At 40.6% G+C, this 23,547-nt stretch overlaps 1 protein-coding gene across 9 annotated transcripts in view; it reads right to left on the bottom strand.

The window, feature by feature from the left end:
- MBNL2 (muscleblind like splicing regulator 2) overlaps window positions 1–7,861 on the bottom strand; it is a 170,994-nt gene extending 163,133 nt beyond the window's left edge. For all 9 annotated transcript variants that reach the window (XM_028837222.2, XM_028837220.2, XM_028837224.2 and 6 more), the window contains exon 1: window positions 7,663–7,861. The gene's annotated coding sequence lies outside the window, so the exon portion shown is untranslated. The remainder of the gene's footprint in view (window positions 1–7,662) is intronic.
- Window positions 7,862–23,547: the final 15,686 nt, after the last annotated feature.

Below are 23,547 nucleotides of genomic sequence, written 5' to 3'. Positions count from 1 at the left end.
ACTGTATATATGAGAGATACAGCTACGAAGGTTCCCTCGACTATCTAATATTCTGTGGCTCTACGCAAGACTCTGAACTAATATTTGCCTCCAAAAGGACCATAGCCAGAAACCCTTGCCAGAGAGGGAAAGCTATGTGCAGGAGAATAGTTCAACCCAGGAGACTACACTGTTTTCTCATGGAATCCTGGAGATTGGTGCTTAATAGTATTGGTCATTTATTTTTTTAAAACAATTTTGCTCCTTTGTGGGTATTTTTCTGATTCTCTGCTAGCTCCTATTCTCTTTAGGCCCTTGCTGTGTTCCCCAAGATTCATCCTTGGTCATTGCCTATCTCTGTTCGTGCTGCCTTCTTTCACGAGGTGTGAGCTCCAATGGCTTCCACTATGGCTTCAACACAGGTGTGTCACGAGCTTGTATTTGTAGCCTGTCGTCCAGGCTGTTCTTCATTCCCACATTGTCAAATGTTTATGAGACATCTCCACTTGAATGTTCCATCATTAGCTAAAAACACCATTCTCAAGTCTAAAAACTCATCATCGCCCACCCTCCTTCAACCCTATTCCTATGTATGGGTCCCTTTTTCAGACCACTCCCATTTCTGTCAGGGTACCATTGATATCACTCCTCCTAGAATTTCTGCAGTGACGTGATCTCAGCTTACTGCAATCTGTCTCCTAGGTTCAAGGGATTATCTTGACTCAGCCTCCTGAGTAGCTGGGATTACAGGCATGCGCCACCATGCCTGGTTAATTTTTCTATTTTTAGTAGAGATGGGGTTTCGCCATGTTGGTCAGGCTGGTCTCGAACTCCCGACCTCAGGTGATCCACCCGCTTCGGCCTTCCAAAGTGCTGGGATTACAGGCGTGAGCCACTGTGCCCAGCCCAGTTTGGCTCTTCTAAGCTCTCACTACCTTCTAGTATTTTTCCTTCAAGATGCCTTTTGGATTTGCCCTTTCTCCTCCATTTTTCCTGCTAATGCAACCCTTTTCCACTTTGTGCCTAGAATATTGTGAAAGTTTTCTGGCCGGTGACATCACTAGTTACAAATGTTCTGACCTCTAACCCTATCTTACAAGTCCCAATTAAATCTTTATAAAGCATTAGATGTGATGTTATAGGTAATGAAATTAAACTCTTCCACAGAGCCCTCCAGCTGATTCATATCCCAACTCCACCCCCTCCATCTAACTTTATTCCCCGCTGCTCCCTAACACTTCATCCCCATCTCTAAGGTCAAGGTTTCTCCCTGGCCCCTACACCACATCATGCTATTCCTCCTTCCTGAGATTTTGACCACCGGCCTCTCCAAACACTTTTTATCATACATTCTTATAAGAATTTTTTTTTTTAGATCAGAAACAACCATTAAAGATGGTTACTTTATAAATATTATACTTGCATAACCCTACTAATATGTTATACACATTATCAAACATCCATGAAAACTGACATTTGTAAAGGATGAGCTAAATAATACATAAGATGGAAGTTCACCTATTTCCTTGCCAAGTGAATAATCTTGCCCTTGACCTGGGGTGTGTACATACCACATTAGAGACATAGATCCAGACCAAATACATCCATTCAGACCCAAAGGAGGCAGCTCTTCCTGCAGGCAGCCTTATCTCTTACTCCCACCCAAACTGAGCTCCACTTTCCTGAACTCTCAGAACATTGAAAATTATATGTAGTAAATCATTTAGACAATATATATTGCATCAATACTTTAAGTCTGATTAATTGAAGCTTGCATCTAGGATGCCAGAAATTTATAGATTTTTAGAATAATTCAATATCTTAATTAAAAATATTACTGTCTTCTCAGAATTGCTTGGGTTGGGCTCTACTCAATTATGCAACATCCATTACAAGAAAACTCCAAGTCAGACTGAAGTTTAATTTCATTTGTCTCATTAAACATCACACACATGGATTCCCAGAGGTTTGAGGACTACTTTTTCTACTTTTTTGGCCAATGAGACGTTTAGCACATTGCTTAACCTTACTCAATTTGAGTTTTCATTGAATCTGTAAAACAGGGGGCAAAATGTGACCATTAAAAGAGATAATAGTCCACGCACAGTGGCTCACGCCAGTAATCCCAGCACTTCAGGAGGCCGAGGCGGGTGTATTACCTGAGGTCAGGAGTTCAAGACCAGCCTGGCCAATATGGTGAAACCGTGTCTCTACTAAAAATACAAAAATTGGCCAGGTGTGGTAGCACACGCCTGTAGTCTCAGCTCCTCGGGAGGCTGAGGCAGGAGAATTGCTTGAACCCCGGAGGCCTTTGTGCCTGAATGCCTAGCAGTCAGAGCTGAAAAAGCAAAGCGAATCAACCTGTCTTCTTGCTCTGTCTTGGCATCCAGGCTGCCGATGGTCCCAAAGTCTAGTCTCAATGCACACACTATCCATGAAGGCATTTGGGGACATGCATCTGCACCCCCAGGGACAGTTCTAAGTTTTTCCTGTCCTTCAAAATTCAAGTGAATTAGCTGCTGGAAAAAAAAAATCAATAAATCCAAGTTTTAAAAATCCAGTTTATAACGCATCTCCTCCAGCAGCTTTACCCAGCCCACCCTTGCCAGAGTGCCCTAAGTTTAGACTCCCACTTTTTAACTCTATTTGAACTGCTAATTAAGATAATGCCTGTGAATGCCCTTTGTAAAGTGTAAGAAACTACACATATGTAAATTTTCCTTCTGAAGACATTTGAGTGCTTAACCATCCTTATCGCATTTGTACATATCTTGTTTCCTTGCTATTGTGGATTGCAAACGGGGCCGGCCACAGCATTTTCAGTGTTCTTGACTCCTCCCTTTTTCCTCTGAGGTCATGTACCACCCTGGAGCTCGTCTACAGCAACCAGCTTGCATTCAATGCCCATAAACCTTGGACCTGCCCATCTGTCTGCCAAGACCCATGCCTGAAAGAGTTCTGTAAACGTGGCTACATCCTCAGCCTCCTCTCTCAGCTCTTCCCCAGGCGTATGTCCCTGAACCTCGTAGCTTGTCTGTGCCCAGAGAATACACATTAACTGTGATGTTAGGGTAAAACAAACAAACAAACCCAAAACTTAGTGTTTCAAAAGGAGATAGATAGATAGATAGATAGATAGATAGATAGAGATATATATAGATAGATATAGTAACTCTGCTTTTAAGAAACAAGGGGGAAAGTGAAATTCTGCAGAGTCAGAAAACAGGTTTCCTTGCTAGAGATGGAGACAGTGAGATAAAGGCATGGAGGCTTCCTTCCCCCACACCCTGCAGCTCAGAATTGTGGGACACGGGTCTAAGACTTCCCGTTGCTGGCTGGTATTTACAGCTTTTTAGATGATATGCCCATTTTCCCCAGGCACTTTGGGGCCAAATCTCAGTGTGCTGAGACTCAGAAATTGCTCTCAGTAGCTTCATATTTTGAATTTTTTTGCACCATTCTTATCTGTCTATTGCTCATCTGACATCTTTATATGTTATTTAAGCAGTACTTATCTGGAGAAATATAACAGAGGTCAAGAAAGTACATACATTTAGATATCTAAAACTCAAAACTCCATCTCTTGTTCTCCCCCCAATCACCAAAACTGCCCCAAGCCTAAAATTAATCTGATGGTTAACAATGCTAAATTAATATTAGCCAATAAAGTTATTCAAATCTTTGAAACTTACAATTTTGCATCATTTATTTTTGTATACACACACAAAGGCAGGTATTAGGTTACTGAGTTTGGTTTCTCACCAAATAGCAAAAGCCAGGGAACCCCAGAGGTGTTTAATAAACACTTGTTGACTGATTGATGGAATATACTACCTAGGATAATTCAGACAATGCGTTCTTTGTCAAAACACTAAGGTAAATTATTGAGTCCACTTTTATTACCAAGCGTTTCTGCTGTATTGCAGAGGACAGGCCTGCCCAAAACTTGTCCATCTGCCTCAGAGCTCAGGTTTACAAAATAAACCCTTAGGCCTTACCTTTCACACCTGGTTTTTACTCTCGGCAGAGGAGGCCCGGACTGGTGTCCATAAACAACTGTGTAGTTGGAGCCGTGCCGTTGGAGGCCCAGGCCTGATGCAGACCCAGCCACCTTTGGCTCTTTACTACGAATATTATCACGGCTGCAAAAAATAGTTTGTGCACATTTTTTAAAAGAAAAAAAAAACTGAGCAGAGCAGAAAACTGGAGAGAAAAATAGTATGTGAACTAATTTACAAAGCCCAGCTAAGTCTTCCTGCCTCACTCTTCTGAAAGAAACCAAAGCATTAAAATATCAAGCTCTTTGCTCTCCACAGCAGCGGGCATCCATGCCCATCCAGTTGAGTCGACCCTTCCAGAAAGGATGCCCGGGCCCATGACACCTTCACTTCTCTTTGCAGCCATTTCCTGCCATTCTTTGCTAGGCCTTTAGCTTGGGTCTTGAGCAGATTTTGTGAACAGGGCAAACTGTCCTCTCTACTGTTCTGCCATGCCCCAGGGGTTCTGTGCTCGCCTGGCCTGACTCTTGACCTGCAGCTCTCTCTGGGCTTTCTTGCTTGCTGATTTTTATGCCCACAGCTCCCTACCTTTCTGTAACCCCCCCTTATCTCCACTGCCCACCTGTCCAACTAGAGTTGCCAGGTTTCTCTGCTCGGCACGATCCAGCCAGCTCTGACATGTAGCTGTACCTGAAGATGGTAAAGGCCCCCAGGCCCCCAAACTATGTTTTCAACAACCAACATGTCTTGTAGTTATCCACCTTTTCCTGAATCAGAATCCTTCACCCCTTGCAATGTTGCCAACCTACTTCTATGTTGATAATGTGTTTTGTCATTTTGGAAATGTAAACAAATCAGTATACCTTCCTTTTCATCTTTTTCTTGTTATCAGTAGGAAAGTACAAGAAAAAAGGAAGAGAAAATGCATGCGAGATTGAACCTACTTATTCTACTATATGGAATTATCTTAAGCTCAGCATCTAAATCCTCTTTTCCCAATTCTTGCTTGGAATCTTGAGTACCTGATCTTGAATTTCTGTGGCGCTCCCTGAGCGCGGGACTGGCTGGTAGCCATGTGATATTGATTTGTTTTCACCATAGCAACAGCAAATTGAAACAACTAGCAGAGAGAAGGCAGGCTGTTAACCAGTAAAGCTACCTAACCAGTATATTTCACAAGCATATTTTTTCTCCTTCCCTCCTGTTTTTTCTCTTATTTACTCCACTTTCACAAATTTAACACAAAAGTCAAAGGAAAAACAGCATTAAATGTTTTGGGCACTACAAGGCCTATGGCCAGAATAGTGTGCTTTGCAGAGCTTCTAGTATATCAGACTAGATCAATGGAAAAAATGCAAACAACAACGCTTTGATTTCCTTGGAAATTTCATTTGTTGAACTAAGAATAAATATCCCTAAAAAAATTTACATGAGCACAAAGTAGAATGAAGGGTTTTGTGTATATGACTATGTATCTTAATACCCTAAGGCATTTGCCAACAGTTTCCTAATACCGAGGTTTTATCCCTTTGTACTTTAAATAGCTCAGTTTGCCCAGAGACAAACAACCTTTTTTTTTTTTTTTTTTTTGGTAAAAGGTTAAGGTGTCAGAATGCTAAATGATGAGGGAAAGTGTAGCAAGTATGATTCAATTCTATTAAAAGATAGAAAAGGTAGGCACTTGCTCAAAACTACATGAGTAGTCGGAGAGGAGACACAAACTAGCTTTGGGAACTCCCGGGAACTCCAATGTGCTCCAATCAAAATCTTTTTTAAAAGGTTCCTTCGTAAACGTTACCCTTCCCCCGATCTCTGTGACCAAGGTTGCCACCTGTGACATGGATTCGCAGCCTGCAGTATTGTACTTCCCCTGCTCGGGGCCATCTGTGCTAGGACATGATGATTTCTCTATGAAAACAGCTGTTCCCACCATCACAACCAGCCTTGAACTTGGTGGCACAACCTGGATCCTAAATAGTGGCTCTGGAGCAACTGGGAATAGGGCCCCGGGGACCATCCACCTAGGTGGCAGCGCTGGGCTGCACCGAGGGGGAGTCAGGCCAGAAAAAGAGCTGTGCCCTGCTCCCTGCTGCTTTTTGCCAGCCCAGCCAGAAGCCCTGCAGAAAACCTCTGCTGACCGGCCCGACATGAGGCAGGTACGAGAAGATGCCCTATTTATGAGGGGGACGGGTTTACAGTTTACAAAAGACAGGCGAAAATATAAAGACATAACTTAAGTCCTGCCAACGGGGAGTTAGAATGTTCCTGGCCAGGACATAAAGAAATATTCCTCTCCACAAGCTCGAATAAAGGAACACACAGCAGAAATAGTTGGGGGATGACGTCAGAAGTTCTGGGCTAGTGTCCTGCACTTCTCCTTGAAAGTAAAAACAGTGGGTCTAGAAGAATCTACGTGGCATTGCCCTTATTTAAATGAGTAGTTCTACTGCTCCTTGCAAAACAAGTAGGATAGCTGAAGAAACTTCTTCTTATTTAAAGATTATAAGAACGTTCCCCCTGCCTTTTTTTAAAACCTTATTGTCCCCAAAACGCACACATTACCCAATTAACAAATAGCTTTCCACTTAACCTTTGTCTTTTAAAGGGACAGTAATGTTTCTTGAAGAACATTCAAGGTGGTGGTGGTTAGGCAAGTCAGATTTTTTTCTTCGCTTCAGTGCTTGCTAACTATTCTAAAAATGTTACACATTTATTGTAAACACATGCTTCCGAGGCCTAACAAAAAAGCACAGTTTCCTCATGCCTGGCAGAAATTTAAAACGGAAAAGGGCAGAAAGAATTCTTTAGCAAATACATCCTTTCCTTCTCCTGGGCCAAGTGTGTTAAAAATAAATCTTCTCCATCATTTCTCACTGCTGCTTCTCAGCGAGAAAGTTGATATGGTTCGGCATAGTGAAAACACAGCTTTAAAAGCTAGCCTGCCCTCATTAAATTATTCTGCTGGCTGTGTGTTCTCATTAAAAATGCATAAAGATCAGATAATTGCAGTAAGCATTATTAACCCAGCTTTACTTTTGAATATAATGGTTCCACTTTTAAGCTGGAAACAAAGACTCAGACATGCCAGGAAAAGAAATGTAAACATTGAACTACAGTATCGAAAACTTGCCAGAAAGCTACCTCTTGCTAGGTTGTTAAAAATGTGCTTTTGAAACTCAGTTAAAGCTGTAGCATTTTAGAGCTAGGTAAGTCCCTAATTTTTAATAAATAGACACATACGTTTGGTCAAACATCCAACCGATGATTATTTACCATGAATTTTTTTTTTAATCCTTAATTGCAAGTCTGTTTTCAAATAATAGGATCCATGTAAACTTTATCTATTTGGGAACTAGCTATGGCAATATGACAATTTTTTTATAGCAAGAAAATAAGATTGCGCCGAAGAATTAAAATGGTTTTTAAAAAATAATGTAATAAATGAATCGATTCTTTGCATAAAAACTCGATTTCGTGCCTCACCCCGAACAGGCGGCATAGATTCAAGCTTTGCCATTTCTTTTTCTCAAATCAAAATGTTACGTAAAACTCCAGGGTCCCCCGCAAGTATTACATTTGAATTAGTGGAATCCAGTTTCCCTGGCTCCCCTAAGCAGCACACATGGAATGCAGCATACTGCAGCAAACTCTTTAAACATTCAAAAAAGGGGGGCGATTCTCCTACCTTGTTTAGCTCTGCCTGTCCTTCCCATTTACAGTAACCCCAGGAACATCCGGCAGAACCAAGTGGCCGAGGCTTCTCCACCGCATCATGAGGAAGAAACTTCCATGTAAATAGTTCTCATTCCCTGTTTATTGTACTCTGAAAGCCGCCTGCCGTATCTGGAAAATTTTACCTTCAGATGATGAAGCAAAGACAGTCTAAACTCTGTTGCTGTAAGCTGCAAGCCCTTCCTTCCGACAAATCCCTCCCAGCCCGGGCCAGCCAATCCCCAGCCAGCTCGTCAGCCCTACTCGTCTGAAACTGGCCCTAATAGGATGACTGACACAGTAACACAGCACTTGCAGTGTGTAAAAACAGTGCATCCATACTGATGAAAGAGGAATTTCCCTCTCAGAAGAAAGCAATCATAGCACCAAGACAAAGTGGCACATAATTGGCAGAGCAGAGAGAGGGGTAGCTCAAGAAAACACCCTTGAAGACAGCCAGCTCGGAGCCAGGAGCTGCACCGTGAACACTTTGGAAAATGTGAAACTCCGCAGATTCCAAAGAAATCCAGGTTGTACATGAAACTGAAGTCCTTGGACTATCTGACAAAGCATATGTGTATATTTTGTAAAGGAAAAATAATTCAGTGTCTGCCATGGCAATTAATACCTTACAAAACATTTACGTATTTCCATTATTGGGGAAGAATGTGCTAGCCCAAATGCGTATTCAAAATCAAAACATGCTTCTAGCTCTGGCACACACAGGTTTCCTGTATAACATCTGTTATTGCACTGGTTAATTACTGTGGCCCATTTATCTTTCGTCTAAGTTTTCAGACCACTTGGGACTTCGATTAGGGAATGCTGGACAATAAAATTGATATCTATACACCACCCTTTTCTACTCTTGGCAGGCACCCACGAGAGGATTAGGTGTGCCTTAACCATCTTAGATGCCATTTGATAAATACTGTGCATTGGCTTACATTGTCGTTAATGAAGCAATGATTATAGGAAGATGTTTACTGTTGAATGCATGTGGCACATGATCCAAGGGCCCCCATGAGGTGCCTGCCATTCCACAAAAGATGTTCTAGGAGGTGCTGGAGTTTCCTGAAATAAAGCAGAAGAAGAGAAAGGTTAGAAAGGGTTATTTATTTATTTATTTATTTCCCAGTCTACAGCATTTCTGTATGCTTTGAAAACAAAAACACAAAAACATATGGCATTTAGCAAACACAATAAGCATACATTTTCCTTCCCCTGAATACAACATTTTAAGAAAAAACAAAAAAGTATGATGATTACATGACGAGACCAAGGCAGAACAAAGCCCCTATTCATCTGAAAGGTTGAACCCAATGCACTATTTTTATAAGCAACTGTTCAGTGCATCTGTAATGAAGCAACAGAATGAAATGGAATGCTTTCTTTTTATTTTGCCATTACATCTTAAAAACAATGTTTCACATAATTTCTAGGCTACTTTCTTCAATAACTACTATGCTTTATTCCCCTCAGTTTTTTATGCTTACATTGTTTGTCCTCCCCATGTAATGCTACCACATATCCTAACTTGCCGGCTTTCATCTACTGTAATACTTCTGGAAATTTGAATTAGTTCTTTGGTCAAACAGGTAAAAACTACTTTTAATTATTAATATACTTAAACAGATTCATGATTCTCCTCTTCCGCATCTCCTTCTGATTCTGTCTTCGAAACTATCATTCCATGAATCCCATTCCTGAAACTCTAGTTACCTTTTGACACATTCCCCCATTCTCAGCCAGTGAAACTAAGCCTTGTTGATTTTCCTTCTCAGGTAAGCCAGAACTCTGACCTATTACCTGGAAAACACAAATGCTAACAAGACAGCCTCTGGGACTCAGGCCTCCTCATCTTCAAGCTCCCTTGTTGCCAGACAGGTTTTTAAAGTCATATAAAGTCATCTTCCTTTCACATTCAAACCTTTCTCTCTATAAAATCTGAATTATAGCCTTTCAAGGGCCTTCATAATCTGGGCTCTCCCTTTCAACTCAACTTTTTCTCCACTGTTTTCCCAAGTGAACTTCCTGATGGAGTCATGCTTATTTCTGCCTTACTCAATCTTTAGACCTCAGCTCACATTTCCCTTTATTCTGTCGTGTCTTCTCTGGCCACATTACCCTCTCTGATATTCTCTTGTGAAAGCATTCTGTATTGTTTATTGTATCAGACACTTTGAAACCCTTAACATTGTAGTCTTCTGGTGTTAGTTTGCCTGAGTTGATCTTTCCATCTCAGAAAGCAAGGCTCATGTTGTATATTAATTAAGATAATGCACACAAAACGTCTATGCAGTGACTGGCACATAATAAATGCTCACTAATGATAGCCATTCTTACTGGTATTTCTAAATGCATTGTTCATTGCAGTTAGCAAAATGCCATGCACAAACTTGCTGACTTCACGATTCCCATCTCAAGAACTGGTATCACATTCATCCAACTGCAGGAGCCAAAAACCTGGCAGTCATCCTTAACTCTCCTTCTTCAACCACCATTTGAAATCCATTATCAAAGTCTTTCAGGTTTAACACCTAAATATTTAGAAATATTTCACTTTGCTTCATCTCTCCCAATGACTTTGTCCAAGTTATCGGTGTCTTTTATCATGATGATTGAAATAGCCCTTAACTGGTCTCCTGAATGTATTCCTGACCCCTTCAAACCTTTTTTCACACTTCAGTCAGAACAGGAATTAACAGACAAGTCTAATTTTTCCGCACTCCTTTGTGTAAAACCTTTGCTATGGACTGAATTGTGTCCCCCTAACACTTGTACGTGGAAGTCCTAGCCCTCAATAGGAAGGTATTTGGAGATGAGACCTTTGGGAGGTGCTTTAGATCAGGTCATGAGGGTGGAGTCTTCATAATAGGATTCGTGTTCTTCTGAGACACCAGAAAGAGACTCTTTCTCTCTCCCTCTACCACGTGAAGACACGCAAGAAAGCAGCTCTCTGCAAGCCAGGAAGGGAGACCTCATCAGAACCTGACCATGCTACACTCTGACATTGGACTTTCAGCCTCCACAACTATGAGAAAACAAACTTCCACTGTATAAGCCACCCAGTCTACAGCAGCCTGAGTTGACTGAGACAACCTTTAACTCTGTTTGGGCCGCTTTTAGGAAAAAGATAAAAGTCCTCAACATGACCCATGAGGCTCTGTGCCGTCTAGCGCCTGCCTACTTCTCTAGCTTAGCCAGAGGCTAGCCAGAGGCCGTCTGTTCAGGGAACCCTTCCCTGACCCACAGGATGAGTTCAGATCTGCTTCTTGTTTTCTCTCATAGCCCTGTGAACTCCAGAGCAGTGCATCTCAAATGTTAATGTGCATGCACATCCCCCAGGGGTCTTGTTAAAATGCAGATCCCATCTCCATAGTTCTTGGGTGGATACTGAAATTCTGCTTTTCTAACAAGCTCCCAGGTGACGCTGATGGCTGTTGTCCATGGACTATTCTTCGAGCACCAAAATGTTTATAGATGTTGTTTGCTTCATAGCACTTATTGCAGGGGATGGCTATACATTAATTTGGTTATTATTATTTATTTACTTAAGGTCTACCTTTGGAACCAGCCTGTTGGTCTCAGAAGTCACCATTGTCTCTCCACATCTAATCTAGTATGTTCATGGCACATGGTGGAGGCACTCAATAACACATGTATGTTAAATGACTTAATTGATGGGTATAATGTCCTACAGATCCAAGCTGGACTTATATTTTTTCTTTTTTCTCCTCTTCCTCTTCTTTCTCCTTTCCTCCTCCTCCTTCTTTTCTTCTTTTTATATATCTACATAAGTTCCTGGAAACTCTAGATAGAAGCTTAATTTTTCTTGAGGTCATGACATGCTAAGTAGAAAGCAGAATGTTTGAGAAACCAGAGAACAAGTAACAAGAAGATGATCAACCGTATTCAAGTAAAGAAGGTGGCCAGAGGAGTGAAAATATAAAACAAAACCTTCAAATTTGCCCAATAGAAATTGTCAGTTGTCTTCTACAGTTCGATAAATGCGAGATCACTCCATCCTTTTATTTTAACTTCTAGGCCCAATTCTTTTTTTTTTTTTTTTTTTTTTTGTGACAGAGTCTCACTCTGTTGCCCAGGCTGGAGTGCAATGGTGCAGTCTCGGCTCACTGCAAGCTCCCCATCCCAGGTTCATGCCATTCTCCTGCCTCAGCCTCCTGAGTAGCTGGGACTACAGGTACCCGCCACCATGCCCGGCTAATTTTTTGTATTTTTACTAGAGACGGGGTTTCAGCGTGTTAGCTAGGATGGTCTCCATCTCCTGACCTCATGATCTGCCCACCTTGACCTCCCAAAGTGCTGGGATTACAGGCGTGAGCCACCGTGCCCAGCCGGCCCAATTCTTCACCTAAATGTACCAGAGATGACTCATTTTTACCTTGTCCAAAACTAAAATCATTTTTTATTTGATCATTTCCCATTTCAGTGAGTGAAACCATCATTTCTCTTATGTTTCCCACTTTAGTAAATGGAGCCACCATCTTTGATGCCTAATTCTTTATCATCACCAACAACCAAATGGTCCCATACCCTGTGAATTCTTGTCTCCAGAATCTATCCACTCCTCTCCATCTTTACTGCTGTGCCCCTAATTAAACCCCCGCCACCTTTTACCTCTTTTACCTGTTCCTTACTTCTCTGCCTCCAGTCTTGCCCCTCACCTTTCACTCCATTTACCACACCTCAGCCAAAATTATCTTTTTAAAAATGCAAATGTTATAATGCCATTATCTGCATAAACTCACTTCATGTCTCCTCATTATCTTCCAGAAAAATCCCCTGCCCAGTTCCCAGCTATCTTCTTTCACCCTCCTCTTGAAGTCACTTCCTTCCTACCTTTACATCCAGTATTATTAAACTAACTTTAGACCCTCAGGTGTGTCATGTCTTCTCTAATTTAGAGCCTGAATTCCTTCTTCGTGAAAAATCTTCTATTCCTTTCACACACATCTAACATCTTTCCATCCAGCAACACTCAGTGTACACGTCACCTTCTCCAGGAAGCCTTCTTTGCCCACCATGACTCTCATGGCACCTTGACATTTTATTCGTCATAGCAGTTGTCACAGTATGTAGTAAACATGTCTTGCTTGTTTATGTACCTCACTAGAATCTATAAGAGACCGAACCATGTCTTTCCTATTCATCAGTTTATCCCCAGTGCCTAGAACATGCACCGTATAATAGCAGACAGTTACTGAATAGTTGTTGAATGGTTAAATGGCACTGATAATAAAGTGATAAGGACAGTCACAGGGCTTAAAAAACTGATAGAGAAACCATAGAGACATATATATTATACTGTATATAATGTGTAATTATTGTATATTATATAATATGTATGTTATATATTATATCCATACTATATTTTATATATTATGTGTATATTATATATTACATATATACAACACATATATGTGTATATATGTATATATTACATATATGTATATATTACATGCATATGATATATAATATGTATGTATTATGTATATATTATATATTATGTGTATAATATGCATATTATATATTATATGTGTATTATATGTATGTGTAAATATACTACATATGTAGTAATATATATCCATGCATGCACACACACACACAAACACACATTCATGAATCTAAAGTTGAACTGGAGAAGGAAAAGAAGCAATAAATAAAAGCTGAAAGGCACAATGCAGTTATGAAATCATCTCCTTTGCTGGGCATACCAAATGTCAGCAAGCTTATAGTCAAGGAGAAAACTAATCTTTGATGATGTTTAAAATCGTGGTGATTTCCTGAGAAACAAAGTCTCCCCTTGAATAGAAAAGAACAGGTGTCTGAGGACAGATGGAAGTGTTTGGTTTACTGGAAGAGATGGCCTGGCCCCTAGAAAGTAAGAAAAAGTTGTTCATAGCAAGAAAGAGATGAGACAGAAAGGTAAGCTGCTGACGGGCCTGGTCTGTGATTATTCAATCTTAGGGCTGTTTCTCTCTCAACATAATATTTCCAGCCGATCCGGCCTCTTTGTCCTTTAGCATGTACTTACTGTTGTTTTTAAATTTTTTTTCTAGTTGTTTCATGTATAAACCAAATCATAAGCCCCTTGAGGGTACAGACCTTGCATTAAAGTACTTTTTGTCATCCACAATGCCGAGCATGGAGTGGGGCTGAATTCATTTAACTTGATTGATTTCTATTTAGGATTCTGGAGAAAATTTACATACTTTCGAGGAGAATAGTAATTTTTTTTTAAAACATGTTGGTTGAAAATGCAGCAGGGAATAGAAAATTGGTTTTATAATTTTCAGAAAAAGTGATAGTGTTTTTTATTGAATTTATCACAAGAAATATCTACTGGTTTTTAAATTTTCTCCAGTAGGTCTAGGGGCAGAAGACGGGAAAATTAAGACTAACATTTTCTGGGTTAAGGAAAATAGGAGGAAGTAAATTGCATGAAGCATATATATGAAATCATGTCTGAGACTCCCTTAGCATAGAACATGGCACATAGCAGTGCTCAGTGTCTGTTAGCCACTATTTTTACTGCTACTATTATCATTATCAACATTATCATAACCCTTAGGGCTTAGAATCCTAGTCAGAGTGATTTCTTTATGCCAAAAAAGTGAAAACTAATGTAGAGATTTCCAAACTTCCTTGCTTCGTGACATTCTTGGTATTCCATAATTTTTTTCCCTGTGTTCCTAGGCCAAAAATAATACCTAATTGTTCCATTTATTAAATAGCTATATCCAAACACCTTAGTAAGTGCTTATGTTTTAATAAGTTAGTAGTTATATGAAAAGTAAATATTTGGAAAAAAACATTTTTCTTACATGCTTAACTCGAATTAGTTTTTAATGGATGGTAGCATGCCAATCTCAAAGCTTGCAATCAGATTGCAACCACAACTCTCATTTTCTTCCACGTTGCTTCTTGCATGGTAATTGTTTTTATCAGTTTAACAACTACTAAAAACCCAGCTTTGCAAAGATATATGTTACCATCAAAAGGAATGAAGTGTGATTCTATTGAAATTGTCAATTACCTTGAGCTGGTAGGTTGCACAGTGTCTGACAGATGTTGAGTATTGCTGTATTTCCTTAGAAAATGTACGGTAGCCCATGGAACCCCAGTGAGTTCACCACAGTTTCCTAGGGTGCCTGAGAGCACAGTTTGGGAACCATGGCACTGAGGCAAAAGTCCCAATAGTTTGACCAATGTTAACTGTCTCATTGTTTTTCTGGTTTGATGGTCATATGGAGCCTCCTGTCCTAGGCCTAAGGGCATTTGAAGTTGCAGAGAGAAGGTCAGGTCAAAGGTTACAGGACATGCCCAGCCCTTAAGCTGTGGTCATATGAAATCCTCCAAGCCTATGAGATTTGGGTGAAGCCTATGGTTCTCCAGGATTGCAGATGTCTGTGGGCCAAAGAAAGAACACCCTGAGGCAGGGGCCGAATGATCTGCCCACAATTGATGTGCCTGGGAACTTGCCAGGATCATTCACCTTTCCAGATGTTGAATTATAAATATAAATGCAAAGAGGAAGCAGCAATGAGCATTTCCCCTGTCACTGTCTTCAATAAAACTACAGACTCCTTTTGCAGCTCCTGCCTGCTATTCTTCTAGGCTGGCTGAGGGATCACTGTGCATCTGTCACTGTGCTCACTAGAATTTGTTCTTTCTCCTATAATGAAGGATGAGTATTCTCAGCCCCTTCTCCACCTCCTTCTATGAAAGTGGTGTTTCTGACAGAGAAGAATGTCCAAGCCTGAAAGGTGGGTCTCCAAGCTGCAGGTGGGGGCCATGATCTCCCTCCTGTTGGGATACTTGAAAGTAAGATTTTTTCCATCCATAGCCTTCTGCCTACCTTCTGACTGAGGGGCCAGGCTTAACAGGGGTCCAGTGGCCATTGGATGGAAGGACATACACTCATGTGCTATACTTTTCCTTTTGTATCTGGAGCACTTACTGCCTCTTGTCAAAATTTATAATCTACTTGATACTCATTGTTAGTTGTCCAGTATCCAACATATGGGACTGACAATAAATATTTGTTAAACAAAATTTAGGAGGACAGAAATGTGGTACAGGATGAGTAGGAAATTGGGTTTGAGACACAAGGTCAAGGATCAGAGCTAATGTGGCATTTCTAAGGGGCTCCCAAGGGTCATTAAAGCCAAGCTTTAAAAAACCAGGAAAGAGTTGAAAAGTCAAAACTACCAATTGAGAGTATCACCTTGGTGTGACCAAATAGTGTGTGCTATAGCAGAGTCAGGATTTTCTGTCTCTTTGATGCTTGATGAGCAGCTTAGATCCATACAAAGAGTTTTTAATGGAATCAAAGGGTCTTTAATAACCTCTTCTTTAATGGAGTGAGAATAACGTAATTTGTTCTTCAATGATTCAGAAGTGGGTGGGTTCCAGCACAAAAGATTGTGATGATGTTGTAGGAGTCTCTGTAGCAGTGGAAGTAGGTGAACCTGCTGCCTGATGAAGACATCGTCATCTCCAAGAGAGAGTATGGAATGGACGTGGGGAATAGATGAAGCATAGCATGTGTGTTATTGTAGCGTGATGACAAGCTTGACTTTAAAAATTAAATGCAACTAGTTTAGATTTACTACAATATACTGTTCCTGAAGGAAAGACTTGTCAGTGCTCCTATTCCCCTCTCCATCTCTTTCTGTTTGTTTTAGAATCACCACCCTACCTAGATCCACTAGTTCACTCATCTGATTAGGGTTTATCACATGACTTGCTACGTGTTGGTTCCAACTGAAACATTCATGATATAAAGATAAGCAAGATGTAGATGGGATCCTGAGAATCTCACAGTATTTCACATGATCGCCAAAGTGAGATCTCTGGGCACTTATCTCAAATGTTTCTGAAGAAAATGACCCAGGGCTGAGTAAGTTTGGAAACTGTTGAAATCACTCATTAAATGTGTGTTTTTACCGAAGGACCTCTCAGAGCCTTGATTCTGGGAATGTGCATTGCAAATTTCCAAGACGGGGTCTCTAGTTCACTGTGTCTGAGAATTAATTTTACCAGAGGCTCTTTTATTTTAAAAAAGAAATCTAACTAGTATGGTGTTCTTGGGAGTTATATTTTGGGAAACCCTGGTCCAGGTAAATTTTTTTTTCCTGTTCATTAGACCATGTCCATCTCTGCTTCTGCCTGTCTTTCTTCACATTCAGAACTTCCCTCACTGTCTTCTGTCAACAACCATAGCTTCCAGATCTCCCTTTGTCACCTCTATTCAACCTCATTCAACTCAACCTCTTTTATTTGATGCTATATGTTCTTACTTGACTGAGATCCTCAGCTTTACTCACTTGAGGCGTCTAGCACACCTCAATGCTACTTTCTATTTGTTTCTCAGAACCTTGGTTACTCCGGAAGTCCCTGTGGCTCCAGGATCTCCCGTCTGGACCAGATCTTTGCAGCAGCCTTTCTCCTCAGGCAAATCTTGGAGATGATTTGCCCAGGTTTTCTGACCAGCAGAGGGCCCTTGGTAGCTGTCTAGTTGACCTATGGGCATAACTACCCTTCCAAAGCTTAACCCTGTCTAAATTCCATGTTCCAGCAAAAACATCAATTTCTGGAAAACGTGTTACTCATCTCTTTCCTCCATCAAATACTACTCATGACAGGCGCTTCTGGGGAGCTTACATGGTATTGGGGACAAGGGGAGACTTCTATTTATTAAACATGTGCATAGTGATTATACCGAGTCAAGGACAATGCTATTGTGTGAAATCCATGACACTATTATTGTCTCAGGTTTACAGATGGGAAAACACCTGAATGATTAAGTAACCTTTCTGGGGTCGCACAGCTGGAAGGTGGTGCAGCCCATTTACCCCATGCAAGCTGGCTTCAGAGGCCATGTTCTGTACTGTGACACCTCACTGGCTCTAATTGTAATAGAAAAAGTATATGGCAAATCAGAAGGTGTTAAGTGCAAAGAAAAAAACAAAAGGAAAAGGAGAATTTGGGCCTGGTAGAGGGGATCAGGCAATCAGGTGGAGCTGGGAGGGGGTAGCTGTGGCTTCTATTGCGGAGCCAGGACAGGCTCATGGAGAAAGCTCCCTCTGAACAGAGATGTGTAGGGTGAGGGATTGTGTTTCTAGCGTCAATGAAAAGAAATCCCTGGAGAAGTGTGTTCCAAGCAGAATATTCAAACCCCAAGAGCAATTCTGGAAAATGTTCATGTGGGAGGGACTTCTGCATGCAACCTCTCTGGCCTCCAGTTTGCCTGAGTCCCACCCCTTGTTTCTGAATTCCACTGACAGTGTTCTCCTTGTACAAAGGGCACCATCCATTATTGAAGGCCATAGAATGGTGGCTTCTGCCTGTCTTTCTTCACGTCCAGGACTTTCCTCACTCTCTTTCCTGTATCAGCCACCATAAGCATTAGATCTTTCTTTGACACCTTTAGATATTTCCCTATCTCCCCTTTCCCTAAATCCAATATACTGCTATCTCTTTCCCAGTAGATTCATCACGCTATCTCGTTCCGATATCCATTTAGATCTCGGCATATAGTCTTGATAAATTAAAATTTCAAACTTACGTAAAATGTTCTGCCTATTCTCCCAAGGACATGTGCTATGTTTTATAATGAAATTTTAATCTTTATTTTTAAAATAATTTGTGCAAAGAGAAGGCATCTGGCTTTGTTTTATCTGCTACAGAAGAGGGATCATGTCGTGGATATATTCTTTACCAGAAATGGGCAATTATTTTGCCTTCCAGCTGGATTAGAGAGAAAAACAGGCTCACCTTAGCAACAGCATTCTGATGCTGATGTCATCACCCCACATCATTTTGGTCTCATGTCACTGCATTCTTTCTCTAAAATCTCAAGCCACAGTTTTATAGATCTCTGCATTTAGAAGGCTTAATGAAAAAGGAAGAAATAACCATACTTAAATATTCACTGAGTCATTCTAATCTTGAACTCTGTTAGCAGGTCCCTTTTCCACAGCAAAACAAAATGAGAATTGTGCTTTTTCTACTCCAGTTTTGGCTGCAGCTTTGCCTGCAACCCTTGTCTCTCTCAAGCTCAGGCCCACACACTCCTCCTCTATACCCTCAACCCATGGGACTGCCAACCTCTCCAACAAGCCTGATCACTTACAAATAGAATGATTTTATTTCGCAAAGCAGTCCGATCCTGAGATGATTATGGTGAGCTTACAATCACGGATCCTAGGGCTAGAAGAAATCTTTCTTTTCATCTACGTCCTAGCTTCTTGTTTGAAAATGAGGATGCAGACAGCAAGACAAGACTTACTTTTGTAAAAGACAGAAAAGATTTCAACTCCCTGGAAGTTTGTGCCTCCTCAGAATTTCAATGAGGATTCTCATAGGGTGTCAGATCATGCATCAAATGTTGTGTACCTCATCCCTTCCCCCCACCCCACCCAACCCCTGCCTTCCTTTCCCTGCTACTCTTTCACCACCCTTCTCCTCCCTACACAAAAATCCCATACACCCAAGTCACTGAATCACAGCAGCCAGAAATCCTTCCCATACCAGGAATTGGACTGAGTCCCTTCCACTTAGAAGTTTCAATATTGGCTTTGGTCTCACAGCAAATAACATTTAAAAATTGAGCACTTTGGGAGGACAAGGCAGGTGGATCACTTGAGGCCAGAAGTTTAAGACCAGCCTGGCCAAGGTGGCGAAACTCATGCCTGTAATCCCAGCTACTTGGGAGGCTGAGGCATGAGAATCACTTGAACCCGGGAGGCGGAAGTTGCAGTGAGCCATGATTGCACCACTGCTTTCCAGCCTAGGCAACAGTGTGAGATTCCATCTCAAAAAAAAAAAAAAAAAAAAAAAAAAAATCACAGTTGTGCAGAATTATTTAAATTGTATTTATGTATAGTTATAAAATTTGTGTGTATCAATAGGAAAAATTCACTGTCAATGAATAGAAAACTATCCACATACATACTACACTTTGGCAAAATCAGTCTCTCCGTTTTCAAAACCACAAGCTATGCCACAAAGACAAAGACTTCCTTTATAAGCTTTCATCACACATTAACCGTCATGTTCTAAAAGTAATTTTAAAAGTTCTCAATTTGCTGGGTCCCTGACTAAGAAACACAGATGACATTTTTAATCTATTTGAATCTTAAAGTTATTTTTAACATAATTAAGCATTTATAACCTTGCTTTATAGATACATACCCTGAGTTATGTAACATCACTGAGCTAATACTTTGGACCATACTTAAAAAAAAAATCTCTTTTCTTAAGATTTCACATTTAAATATACTGACAACACTTTTTGTTTTTTTGGCAGGGGGGTTAGAAGTCAATGTCGGTCAGGCGTGATGGTTCATGCCTGTAATCCCAGCACTTCGGAAGGCCAAGGCAGGCAGATCACCTGAGGCCAGGAGTTTGAGACCAGCCTGGCCAATATGGTGAAACCTCATGTCTACGAAAAGTACAAAAATTATACAGGCATGGTGGTGCATGCCTGTAATTCCAGCTACTTGGGAGGCTGAGGCATGAGAATTGCTTGAACCCAGGAGGCGAAGGTTGCAGTGAGCTGAGATCGCGCTACTGCACTCCAGCCTGGGTGACAGAGCAAGACCTTGTCTCAAAAAAATAAAAATAAAAAGAAGTCAATGTCTTTTTTTAAAGAACTTTTTGATATTGACAATAGCCAAACAAAAAGTTCATCAAACTTTTAGAAAACTAGAAATTTTACCAAATGAGCAATGAGCACACATTTTTCATAGTGTGTAAACTAATAAGTATTAATTGCCTTAATTAGACTCACCAACACCCAAATAAGGGTTTCATCATCGTTCTCAAAGAAGACAAAGAGGCTAACTAATTTATCTTTATGTCTTCAATACTGGAAAGATTAGAAAGCACTAATTGCACACTCTCCTTTGAACACTACTTTGCAGTAATTTATCACTTCATACTCACTCAATCTGGGAGGTCACTTTCTTTACCTTCACCTTACAAGTAGAAAAGTTGAGGCAGAGCAGGTTAAAGACTTAATCCTGGGTGCCTAAAGAACCTAGTGGCTGAAGTGGATTCTGTGTAAAATTTAGGCCTCTTAGTGGGGCAAATACTCAATCTAATCCTAAAAGTGGAGCAAAGATTCATACTCTATTAACATGTTTGACAGGGAGTTGGCAAGTGAAATTTTGGTGGGTTATCTTGTTTATATAGAAGAAAATAATAATGGGTGGCATTATCCTAGAAATGGAAAACAGAGAACTTCCTGCAATATTTTAAAGGAAATATAGGGATTTAATTTAAAATATAATTACCCAAATCATATCTTTCAAGGATTTTGAATTCATTTATTGTGCCTTTTTAGCTGGTTGGCTGACCAGTTTGATTTTTTTGCCCCTGCATTTAAGAACTCTGTTGGATGTAAAAACCACTTACAGTCTGATCAAAATAATAATTTTTAAGTATACATTCTCAGTTTACATAGTTGCTGAGTTTATGTCCAGGGCCACTGTGTATGACCATGGAGGTTTGTATGTGGAAAATCTCTAGAACATTATTTAGGTCATACTTAGCATTCTGCAGTCCACATTCTTGAAGTATGTGCACCACTGGAGTTGTACAGTACACAACCCACTCAACTATACACATCTGTCCAGTTAACATCTTTAGATTGAGGTTAAGATTGAGGTGGGTGAATGTTATTAGAGGCTGATCTCATTATTGGGAGCTTCTCACCTTTGGATAACCTTTGTGTTTCTGCTCTGGTTCTTTCCTAGTCTTGGCATTATTTTTCCAAATTTCTCAAGTCCCTGACCCACATGCATCTACCACTGAGACTTTTAAACATGACCTGTAATTGGGTAAAGAGTAGGGACTAGGGTTTCTACACCCCAAGAGATTGATGAGATAAATCCATGAATCAGCTTTTACTTCTGTAGTTTTAGGAACAATCCAGTTCTATTGTACAATCTGGGCCAAGCTGTAGGTTCCACAATAGGGAAGGGGATCCAAGGAGGTAGGGAGAAAGTGGTGAGTAGAGGAAAGGAAACACAGCAGAGGGACAACAGACACTCAAAGAAGACAAGCCTGCTACCTGCCTTTGTTTTACTAAATCCATTTTTCAAAGGAGGAAACTGAGGCTTAGGCAAGTTCCAACCCTACAAAGTCATCAGAGGTATGTTGCCCCCTCCCTAAGTCACAATAATGATCCTCAATTATTGATTCTTACGTCTGTTAATTGGCACTATTCCTGTCCAAGACTTTCTCATAGTTTTCCTGCTAAGTAATGGTCCCACAAGATGCTCTGGGAAAATAAAAAAAGAATTCTCCTTTGGACTTATGTGGGAATCAATGCATACTACATTGTCCACTTGGAGATTCACATTGCACATGAGCATATTAAAGGCTCTGAGAAGTCCTGCAAGAAACAAAAGTTTAATTTTGTTTATCTCCAAACTTAATTTCATGAACTCAACACCAGTCCTTGAAAGCAGCTGGGAAGGAAGCTGTACCCTGCAAAATCACAGGGACAGAGCTGTTCAAGACCATGGGAATTCACCCCTTGCATCAGCATGACCTGAATGTGAGACACAGAGTCAAAGGAGATCATTTTGGAACTTTAACATTTGACTGCCTGCTGGATTTCAAACTTGCATGGGGCCTGTAGCCCCTTTGTTTTGGCCAATTTTTCCCACTGCCTGTACCTCCACTGTATCTAGGAAGTAACTAACCTGCTTTTGATTTTACAGGCTCATAGGTGAAAGGGGCTTGCCTTGTCTTGGATGAGACCTTGAACTGTGGACTTCTGAGTTAATGCTGAAATGAGTTAAGACTCTGGGGGGACTGTTGGGGAGGCATGATTGGTTTTGAAGTGTAAGAACATGATATTTGGGAAGGGCCAGGGGTGGAATTATATGATTTGGCTGTGTTCCCACCCAGATCTCATCTTGAATTCCCACCTGTTGTGGGAGGGACCCAGTGGGAGGTAATTGAATCATGGCAGCAAGTCTTTCCCATGCTGTTCTCATGATAGTGAATAAGTTTCACAAGATCCGATGGTTTTAAAAAGAGGAGTTCCCCTGCATAAGCTCTCTATCCTTGCTGGCTGCCATCCATGTAAGACATGACTTGCTCCTCTTTGCCTTCTACCGTGATTGTGAGGCTTTCCCAGCCACGTGGAACTGTAAGTCCAATTAAACCTGCTTCTTTTCTAAATTGCGCAGTCTCAGGTATGTCTTTATCAGCAGTATGAAAATGGACTAATACACTCCTGTTAATATAAAAAATGCACACTGGGAAATGCAAATCTGCAGAATAACAAGTTCAATAAACAATGCTTCTCTACATAATTTAAGACTATCCCCCTAACCTCACTCTCATTGATTGCTGGTTTTTAGTGCCCATCATAGAGTGTGTAGCACAACCTTGGCCACTTACAGGTTTTCTCTAGCACTTTAGCTGTATAATTAGTTGAGTTTCAAAATGAATGCGTGCAGTAAAGGGAAGGGGATCCAAGGAGTTAGGGAGAAAGCAGTGAGTAGAGGGAAAAGAAACACAGCAGAGGGACAACAGGCACTCAAGGAAGACAAGCCTGTTACCTGCCCTTGTTTTACTAAATCCATTTTTCAAAGGAGGAAACTGAGGCTTAGACAAGTTAAATAACTTGCTCAAGGTCACACTACTAGTTTGGTCATGACTTTAACCTGAACCCATATTGCAGACTTTGAATCCCATGCCATTCTCTTTCCACTTCATTGTATTTGGCATAGTATTATACTATTATCATTATTACTATAATATTACACTGTTATCATTGTTACTACATTATTACTATTATGATTATTACTAC

The sequence above is a fragment of the Macaca mulatta genome, chromosome 17 (genome assembly GCF_049350105.2).
Source record: "Macaca mulatta isolate MMU2019108-1 chromosome 17, T2T-MMU8v2.0, whole genome shotgun sequence".
Lineage (NCBI taxonomy): Eukaryota > Metazoa > Chordata > Mammalia > Primates > Cercopithecidae > Macaca > Macaca mulatta.
The sequence above is the reverse complement of the archived record's forward strand: the minus strand, read 5'-3'. Positions and strand labels throughout refer to the sequence as shown.